At 35.7% G+C, this 8,876-nt stretch overlaps 1 pseudogene; it reads right to left on the reverse strand.

Moving 5' to 3' along the window:
- Positions 1–3,681: 3,681 nt before the first annotated feature.
- Positions 3,682–8,503, reverse strand: LOC146906805 (uncharacterized; annotated as a pseudogene).
- Positions 8,504–8,876: the final 373 nt, after the last annotated feature.

Below are 8,876 nucleotides of genomic sequence, written 5' to 3' on the forward strand. Positions count from 1 at the left end.
CTGATGAAATAAGCTGTTATTTGACTTCGATCTGAGGACACAAGTATTTACAAGAAATTCATTTTTAAACAAATTCGTCAAAAAAAACCAAACAAAACTTGGAAAATGTTGGTCCACCGACACTTCAGGTCAGAAACAAACAAGCACTCATGAATATGATCAGATCAGATCACCTTAGAGTATTTACATCCATGCTACCCACATTGATGGTATAAATAGACCTCACACAATATATAAATATTATTTTACATTTTTCAATTTATTTAAATCACTTAACTACATTTTCTAAATATTCATACTACTCATTTAAAACTCTAAATTGGATCCCACTAATCATACAATATACCTCAAATTTATAGTTTAAAATCACATTCTAATTTTATATTATTTTTTACACCTCAAATGAAGAAAAGGAACCGTAGCAATGAAATACCACACAGTGTCATACATTTTCTGCTAAGACACTCTTAAATCAAAGTGATATTTATGCTCTTAGAACTCTTCATGTATCAAATGATGACGATCTACGATCCAGTCACGTGCAAGAATGCAACCATTATAGTCTAACGCATGCGACGACCCACCGTTCTTAAAGATTTTTTTTTTTAACAAAAATACTAACGACACATTTTTACATACATTTTTTATCATGATCGGTTAAAATTCATATGAGATTCGTTTAGTTTGGTGGAATCCGTGTGAATTTTAATCAATCAAAAAGAATTTATTAGAAAGTATATGTTAAAAACATTTGAAGTCTCTTTTATTGCAGCACAACCCAATACTACTATGTTTTCGGGATGCTAGTTTCAAACAGAGGACCTTGAGATTGAGAGGTTGATGGATGATCTATCAAGTAAGTGGGGACCTATGAAGGCCGGATACGAGATACGATACGGATACGATACTGCACCGATACAGAAAAATTTCAAAAATCAAGATACGATACGGCTGTGATACGTTAATAAAAAAAATTATATAATTAAATGTACAATATAATTATAATCATTTTTCTAATATGCAAATATATTAACAAATAAAAGAAACCAGTCATAGGTTTGTAGCACATCAACATAAATATAAATAATATTGATGATTACGAGAGTGATGATTAGTCAATTACATACACAATATATCCCAAAAAGAGCACCATCATTGTTATATTATATCTGTTAGTGTTATACTTTATCGATCCAAAAAAGAAGCACTATATCCAAAAAATAACACATCAGTACTCAACAGTTAAATTATTTTAGTTAACATTAATTGGGAAAAATTGAGGCATGTATCGGTGCATGATAATTATCGGATACTCTCCTGATACGTATTGGGAAGTATCAGATAATTATTTTTAAAAAAAATAAAACTTAATCTTCGAATACTCTCCTGATACGTATCGGAAAGTATCGGACAGGTATCGGTGCAGGATACGCAGGGGATACGATACGTCATCCATTTTGAAGTATCGGGGCTTCACAGGTGGGGACGGTCCTAAAACTTTTGATACTCTAGGTGAATAAATGAAGTTATGTCATTTTAATTATTAATTATTTAATTACAAAGACAATGAATTAATCATATTGGTTTTGTAGGTAGAACATGTGGTCCACATCTTTTTTTTGAGTAAAATTATCTCTCCCACTTGTTTCCTTCCTCTAAAATTATCTGAGTAAGAACCCCCTCAGGTCGGTAGAACATGTGGTATTGAGGTATTCCATAGAGTCAGAGGAGGGACAGCAACAGCACTATGCTTAGCATTTATTATGATGAAATAAGCTGTTATTTGACTTCGATCTGAGGACAAAAGTATTTACAAGAAATTCATTTTTAAACAAATTCGTCAAAAAAAACAAACAAAACTTGGAAAATGTTGGTCCACCGACACTTCAGGTCAGAAACAAGCACTCATGAATATGATCAGATCACCTTAGAGTATTTACATCCATGCTACCCACATTGATGGTATAAATGGACCTCACACAATATATAAATATTATTTTACATTTTTCAATTTATTTAAATCACTCAATTGATGGTATAAATGGTCTTAGTCTTGGTTTGATATTGTTCTAAGTTTTCTAATTTGAGTATGTATTAAAGTTTGATCGATTAATAACAATTCAATCGTGAATTGCCTTCAAAATCGAATTGAGTTATTATCATTGCTAGCTCAATTTCCAATTGTCAAATTCGGTCTAGTTGAAATCTTTATCAAAACAGGCTTTCGAGAAGTTTTTGGAGAGGGAATCTATTCACCCCATCTAGATTCGCTCTGTACACGTCATATCGACCAACATAAAGACTAGATTATATTTCCGAATTTTTTTTACCACTTTTATAGTATTTTTCTCTCAGTTTATGATATATCAAGTTAGAGTCGATTGATCATCTTGTTGATATGGTTAAATTGTTGTCCTTTCGGTGGTTAAACACAAAAATTATGGTTTATCTTCTGATCTTAATCATTTGGGGGTTAATGTTTTTTTTTTTTAAAAGAATTGGTGGGTTACTGATGTCATGCTGTCATATGATGTGTTTTTTATCCATTTATATTTTTTTTTTAGTTGAGTCTTTAGCAGTTTTAGACAACTTGGAGTTGAAGAAATCAAGAAAATCAATGGTTTTGTTTTAATAGGATTGTGACATGAATTTTAGCAGTGTGGCACAATTTTCAATTAAGAATGGAGCATTTGCTACTGACCTGCAAATTGTGGCATGATTTGCAACATCGTGGCACAATTTTGTGAGCATCAAGCCAAGAATTTTGAAATTAACGCAACATCGTGACACAATTTTGAGACATCATGACACGACTTTACACGCCCAAAACCCTGTCTGAAAAAAAAAACTTCATTTATGAAGAGGGGTTCGAATTTTCTGGATCTAGAAAGCATATTTTGAAGTAAGGAACTCAGGGTCTCGTGATGGTCCATAGTTGGTCCTATTTCGTATAATGTTACCTTCTTCTAATTTAGTTAATTGTATTTTAGCCATGATTGACTAAGTTTCAATTGATTAGGTCTTAGATGAACTTATATCAAGTTGTTTGAACCAAGTGATTGTATAAATTATGTTCAATGCAATTACAATTCTAGTTTTTACTCAAAATTAATTGTGCTTAATGCTTTTTGTATCTTGATCAAATATGAAAGGAACCTAAATCTCAATTGACCACTGGTCATAGTTTTTGAATTTGTTCTTGTAATTATATTCAATCTAACAAATCACTTTAGATATATTAGCATTTTAAGTTGTGACTTATAAATTAGTGTTAACCTTTGACAGTTACAAACTCACATAAGAAATTAGAGAATTGTAACCTTAAAAGAGATTGATTAGAGTTATTTTGTTAATTTATCATAAAATTAGAAGAATAATTGTTGAGGATAGGTGCAATTCACCAAACAACAAGAGATAAGATATGAAGGTGAGAAAAACACAAGAAGGGGGTTGAATTGTATTAGTTTTTTCTTCATTTTCTCCTAAGCTGAAACACTGATCAGAAGCAGATATAGTTCTACTTCTGAAGTGATGTTCAGGACTAAATGCAGCGGATAAAAACAGAGAGAGAGAGAGAAGGAAGAAAGACACAAAGCAATTATACAGGTTCCTTCCACAAACCGGAAGTAGTCTTGTCCCCCTTGCCCTTCTAAGGAGAGTTCACTAAAATGTAATATCTGATTACAACTGCTCACTGCTAAACTTAGCAAGAGACTTCAAACTACTCAAGTACAACTGCAAGAGATTTCCTATGCTCCTGAACACAATCAAGAGATTCCTATGCTCAAGCACAACTGTAAGAGACTTCTATTCAAACAGAATTACAAAGAAAAATGTTTGAGGTTGAACACTTGATATACAATCAGTGGTGTTCACAATACAAATCAGATACAAACTCTTTAAGACTCTAGAATTTATAAGATATGAAAGTTGTTAAGAAATTCTAAGCGAACTTTTGATGCAGAACAATTTTGACAGAGTTTTGGCACTTGTAAATTGTTGTTGAGTCCTTGTACCATTCTCTAAGTCTTCACTCCTTTATATAGAGGTGTGAAAGAGACATTATGAAATTGCCAGCACATCAAAATAGAGTCGTTTGAAGCTTTGATCAATCACCAATGATCTTTTGCCTGATATGGTTATTGTCCTATGAGGGATAAATTTCAAATCCATTCCAAGTGTGAAGGAACATCGTTGCAGGCATAGTTGTTTTTCTTGTCCTGTAGCAGAGACAAAAACAGAGTAGTGGAGGTAGTGGTTGTACACTTCGTACAATTGTACTTTGTCAACGCTCTTTAAAGAACAAGCATCCAATGCCTTCAAATCCTTTCAAAATAGTCGTTGCTTCACTCTTCTGGTCTTCTGAAATGCTTAGACAAGATTAAATCCATTGAACAGCATGTGTAGCTTTAAGTCTTGCATCTCTTGATGAACTTCAGCTTCTGGTGATCTTCAGCTTCTGATGAGGTGCTTCTGATGAACTTGCTTCTGATGACGTCATCACATCACTTCCGAAGCACTTGACTTCAGACGCACTTTGACGTCGGATGCTTCAAGTTCATTTTGTTGATTCCATTGATCTCTTTTTTTCTTCCAGAACCTAAATGATGATATCAAATTTTTGTCTATGGTCCTGTACACTTGAACAAATATTAACATATCCAATTGACAATTTTTAATACCTTGTTATCATCAAAACTCTCAAAGGATAATGTTAAACACATTTTGTTCCAGCAATCTCCCCCTTTTTGATGATGACAAACAGTAGCATTTAAATTGTAAAATTGTTGTTAATTTAATTAACAAGTTGACTATAAGGGTTTGAGGTTTGTAAGCTCCCCCTGAGTCTAATAGTACTTTAAGGTGAGGTTTGTAAGCTCCCCCTGAGTTCTATTCATGTTTAACTAAATTCATCATTAAAAATGAAATTCACTCAGAATAATCTCACATTAATAGACTAAGAGATAAGAAGAAGGTCCTATTAATTTAACTTGATTAGAATTAAATTAATGGGGCTCAGAGCCTATAAATACTATACATCTACTCCCCCTTTTGTCATCAACAAAAAGTATAAAAACTAAATACAAAAAGAAAGGGATGAGAAAAATGTAGTGAGAAATTTTAAAATAAAACTAATAAGTAAGCACATAGTTCAGAAGAAAAATATCATTGATCTGAAGCAGTAATTTAGAAGCATATAAATATAAGTTCAGAAGCAGAAACATACAAAGATACAAACAACAGAAATAAAAACAAGATGAGGGTGTGCAACTAAGGTTGGGCTTGTTTCTGGAACATGTTCATCATTTGTTTGAGTATCTTGTTTGTCTCTTCTTGCTATTGCTTCATTTCTCTCTTGAAGTCTTCGTTGCTTCTGAGTAGATTCTCCTCTCTGATTCTTGCTTCTTCCAGCTTTGCTTCTGTGGAGGACTGGTAATCAAGCAGCAGTAGTTTCTGCTCTAGAAGTTCTTTCCTCAGCTTCTTGTTTTCATTTTCTAACTCAGCATTATTTTGCAGCAAAGCTAGTTCTGTAGAGACTGGATTGACATTCACCTTTGACAACCAGTTGACATTTAGCTCTCTTGGGTGTATACCTGCAGGAATGAAATCAGTAGCATTTCTTTCTCTTAAGCATAGAGGAGTTTGCACCCAAGTTCTTAGAACTTTCACTTCTTGCAAATTGTTATCAACCCCTTTCAGCCAATCTTGAAGCTTATTTTGAGCAGAGTCTTGAGCATCAGGGCATGTTCTCTGAAGCTCAGTCAAGATAAAGTCTACTCTCTCTTTCAATCTCTTCCACTGCTTCTCATAGCTGTCTTTATGAATCAGATTATTTCTTGCTTGAACCAGCTTGTTCAGCTCCTAAAATATATTCTCACACACATCTGATAAGATAGTAGAAACTAGAAACATTGTGGGTGGAGAAGGAATATTTGTTTTGGCAGGAGCACAAGGTTGAATGGCTAAGTTTGAAGATTAAGGGTCATTTGTGGAGGTAGTAGTACGAGTATTGGTCTCTAAAGATTGACCAGTAACATAAGTTATGACCACAGTAGAGGATGAGTTAGATTGCTCAGCCTCAACATCAGAATCTTCTGATGTGATCATAAAATCCGGATCACCGACTTTTTCTATAGATGAGAGAGACTCAATATGAACAGAGGAGACAAGTTGTTCAGGAACACATTGTTCAGAAATAGAGACTTCTGGGCAGATTGTTGAGGCCATTTGTACGTTTAGTGCTTGTTGTTGGGGGCTTTCTAAAGCAACTTCACTAGAAGCTACTTCAGAGGCTTTCTCTAGGTTAAACTCAACACCTGGTAGTTCACCTGAGTAGTGACTGACCAGATTCTCCAAAACAGATAGTTCTTTGGTTTGGGGAGATGAGTTGGGGTGAGATGATGGTTCATCTAGGTTTGCAGACTCAAAACCTACTTGTTCACTTACAACTTCTGCATCAGCAGGAATAAAGCTAAGTGGTTCTATCATAGGTGGTTGATAAGGATGATTTGCAGGTATTCTTTCATAAATTTTGTTTCTCATCTCAGACATCTCACCTATGCTCTTCATAATTTGAGGGTACACAGGTACGTATTCCTCATGAGCAGGCTTTTTGTGGAGTTTGGTGGATGGTGACGGGGATAAGGCTTTGTGTAAGTTTCCATAGATTTTCTTCAATGGAACATCATCTATGTCTGAAGAAGATGTTGATTGAGAGGATGTGGTTGAACTAGATTCTACTACAATAACATTAGCATTATGTGGAGAATCAGGATTACCTCTTGTAGCTTCTGACACACCAGCTTTTGAAGCATCAACATTTTCCTCCTGGACTTCCTCAGCAGCCACCATCAACAGACTTCCAGCTTCTGAAGTCACCAACTCTTGTACTTCTTCAGTTGCCTTTACTACTTGATGTGCACTAATACCAGCATCTTCCCTTACTATGCTTGATACAGGAACTTCAATCCCCTCTACAAGTTCCCAGATCTTTGCAAGTGCATCCGCATCTTCAACCTTCTTCTTCTCCAATTCTCTTGTGACTAGATCAGTAGCAGCTACAATCTGCTCTTCATCTTCAGAAACATACTCTGTTATCTTCAGCTTTCTTATTGCAGACTTCTTCTTCTTCTTTGGAATGGAAGGTTGAGGAGGTTGTTGCCACTTCTGTTTCTTTTGGTTAAGATCTTATCAGGCTTAAAATCTTCAACCTCTTCTAGAATAGTTGGTATAACAGAACCAACTATGTTCTCCTGAACTGCAGCTTTCTCCTTCTTAGCTTTCTTGGCTTTCTTCTTCTGAGGTTCTTCAGGAGCATCATCCAGATATTCTTCCTTTGTGAGAGCTTTCCTTTTTGTCTTCCTGCTCTTGGCCACAGGCAAGGCATCACCATACATGGTGTCTGGAATGTCACAAAGCCTGATTGCCTCACCAGTACTCTCAAAATGATCCATGATGTAGCTCATCCTGACTTCAATAGGGTCTTGTTTGCAGATTGGAGGAAATCCATCCATTAGATCAGATACAACATTTGACTCCTTCAAATCTATGCTAAGCTTCTTAAAAGCACCATTCTCAATCAGATTCATCTTTCTGAGAGTTTTTCCATTGATCACTTTGCCTGTTTTAGTGCCAAGCTGATCATCAGTGAAGATGTTGAGCTCCTTAAGTACATTCAGAATTCCTCCTTGATAAAGAATCTCTGAAATTAATCTTCCATAGGGAATCCAGCACCTCATGTTATCTTGGCTTTCCCTAAGCTCTTTGATCATATGCTTGAAGATGTACTTGGCCACATTTGCACCCTCATTTGTAATGAAGTAACGCAGAAACACTCTGTGCTCTAAGGAAGGTTGATCTCCACCACCTCCTTTTGGTAGAAGAGTTTCATTATGTATCTTCAAGAGCAGCTTCTTCTTCATGGTCAAATCACGGTAAGCACCTTTCTTCTTGCTATTGAACATGGACCTGTCACAACTTCATTCCAAGGACTATTCTTGCTGTTGTCCAGACCATCTTTGAAACTTCCTTCTGATGGTCTTCTAATTACAAAGGCAATTGCTTCCTGAGAGATGAAGACAGGAATGCCCATGATGCTGGACCTTATCTCTGTAACCGTGAAAGGTTCCAAACCCATTTCTTTCCTTGATTTTCCAGCAAGAGTAGGATCAATCAGAACCTTCTCATCCATTTCAGCCTGAGCAACTTTGCGATCATATACCTGTGCTCTTACCCAGAAATGCCTAACTAGGTTCTTGTAAGTTGGACCATTTAACATGTTGAAATAATCCATCAGACCTTGAGCTTCATAATAGCTTCTGAGCTCGCATCCATGATATGCTAAGGAGATGAAATCCACTGGATTTTCTGTTTGAACATTGAGTTCCCATTCCTCTAGGGACATAACTCTTCCTCTAATTTCATAAGCAGGAGTTTCTTGTGCAGTTGATTCTGGAACTGCTTCTTGCATGTTTGATTCTAGAATGGAGCTTAAAGATGCCATTGTTGTTGAAGAAGATTTAGGGTTCTAGGGATTTGTTTGAAGAGGACGAGCATACTTCGCAGAGAATCAGTGTGAAAAGAAGAAAGTGTAGGTTGTGAAGTGAGTAGTGTGTGATTTGTCTAAGTGTTTTGGGTAAAACCTTTTCAATTCAGAAGGGGACAAACAAACACAGCATTAATGACATAGGGGGTGCGAGATAGTACATTCAAAGCATAAAATCATCATTGCCCTCTTACATTATACACCAATACACTTAAGCCACGTTGAATTTTCTCAGAGTAACTGCCAAGTTAGTGGGACAGGTGCTACCAATAAGTAACATCCAGCGTTTCCACTAACTCTGTTATTCAGGAGCACAAAACCCAGCTTCTGG

This window comes from Medicago sativa, chromosome 7, assembly GCF_051527215.1.
Source record: "Medicago sativa cultivar Bolivia chromosome 7, Bolivia_mono, whole genome shotgun sequence".
Classification (NCBI taxonomy): domain Eukaryota; kingdom Viridiplantae; phylum Streptophyta; class Magnoliopsida; order Fabales; family Fabaceae; genus Medicago; species Medicago sativa.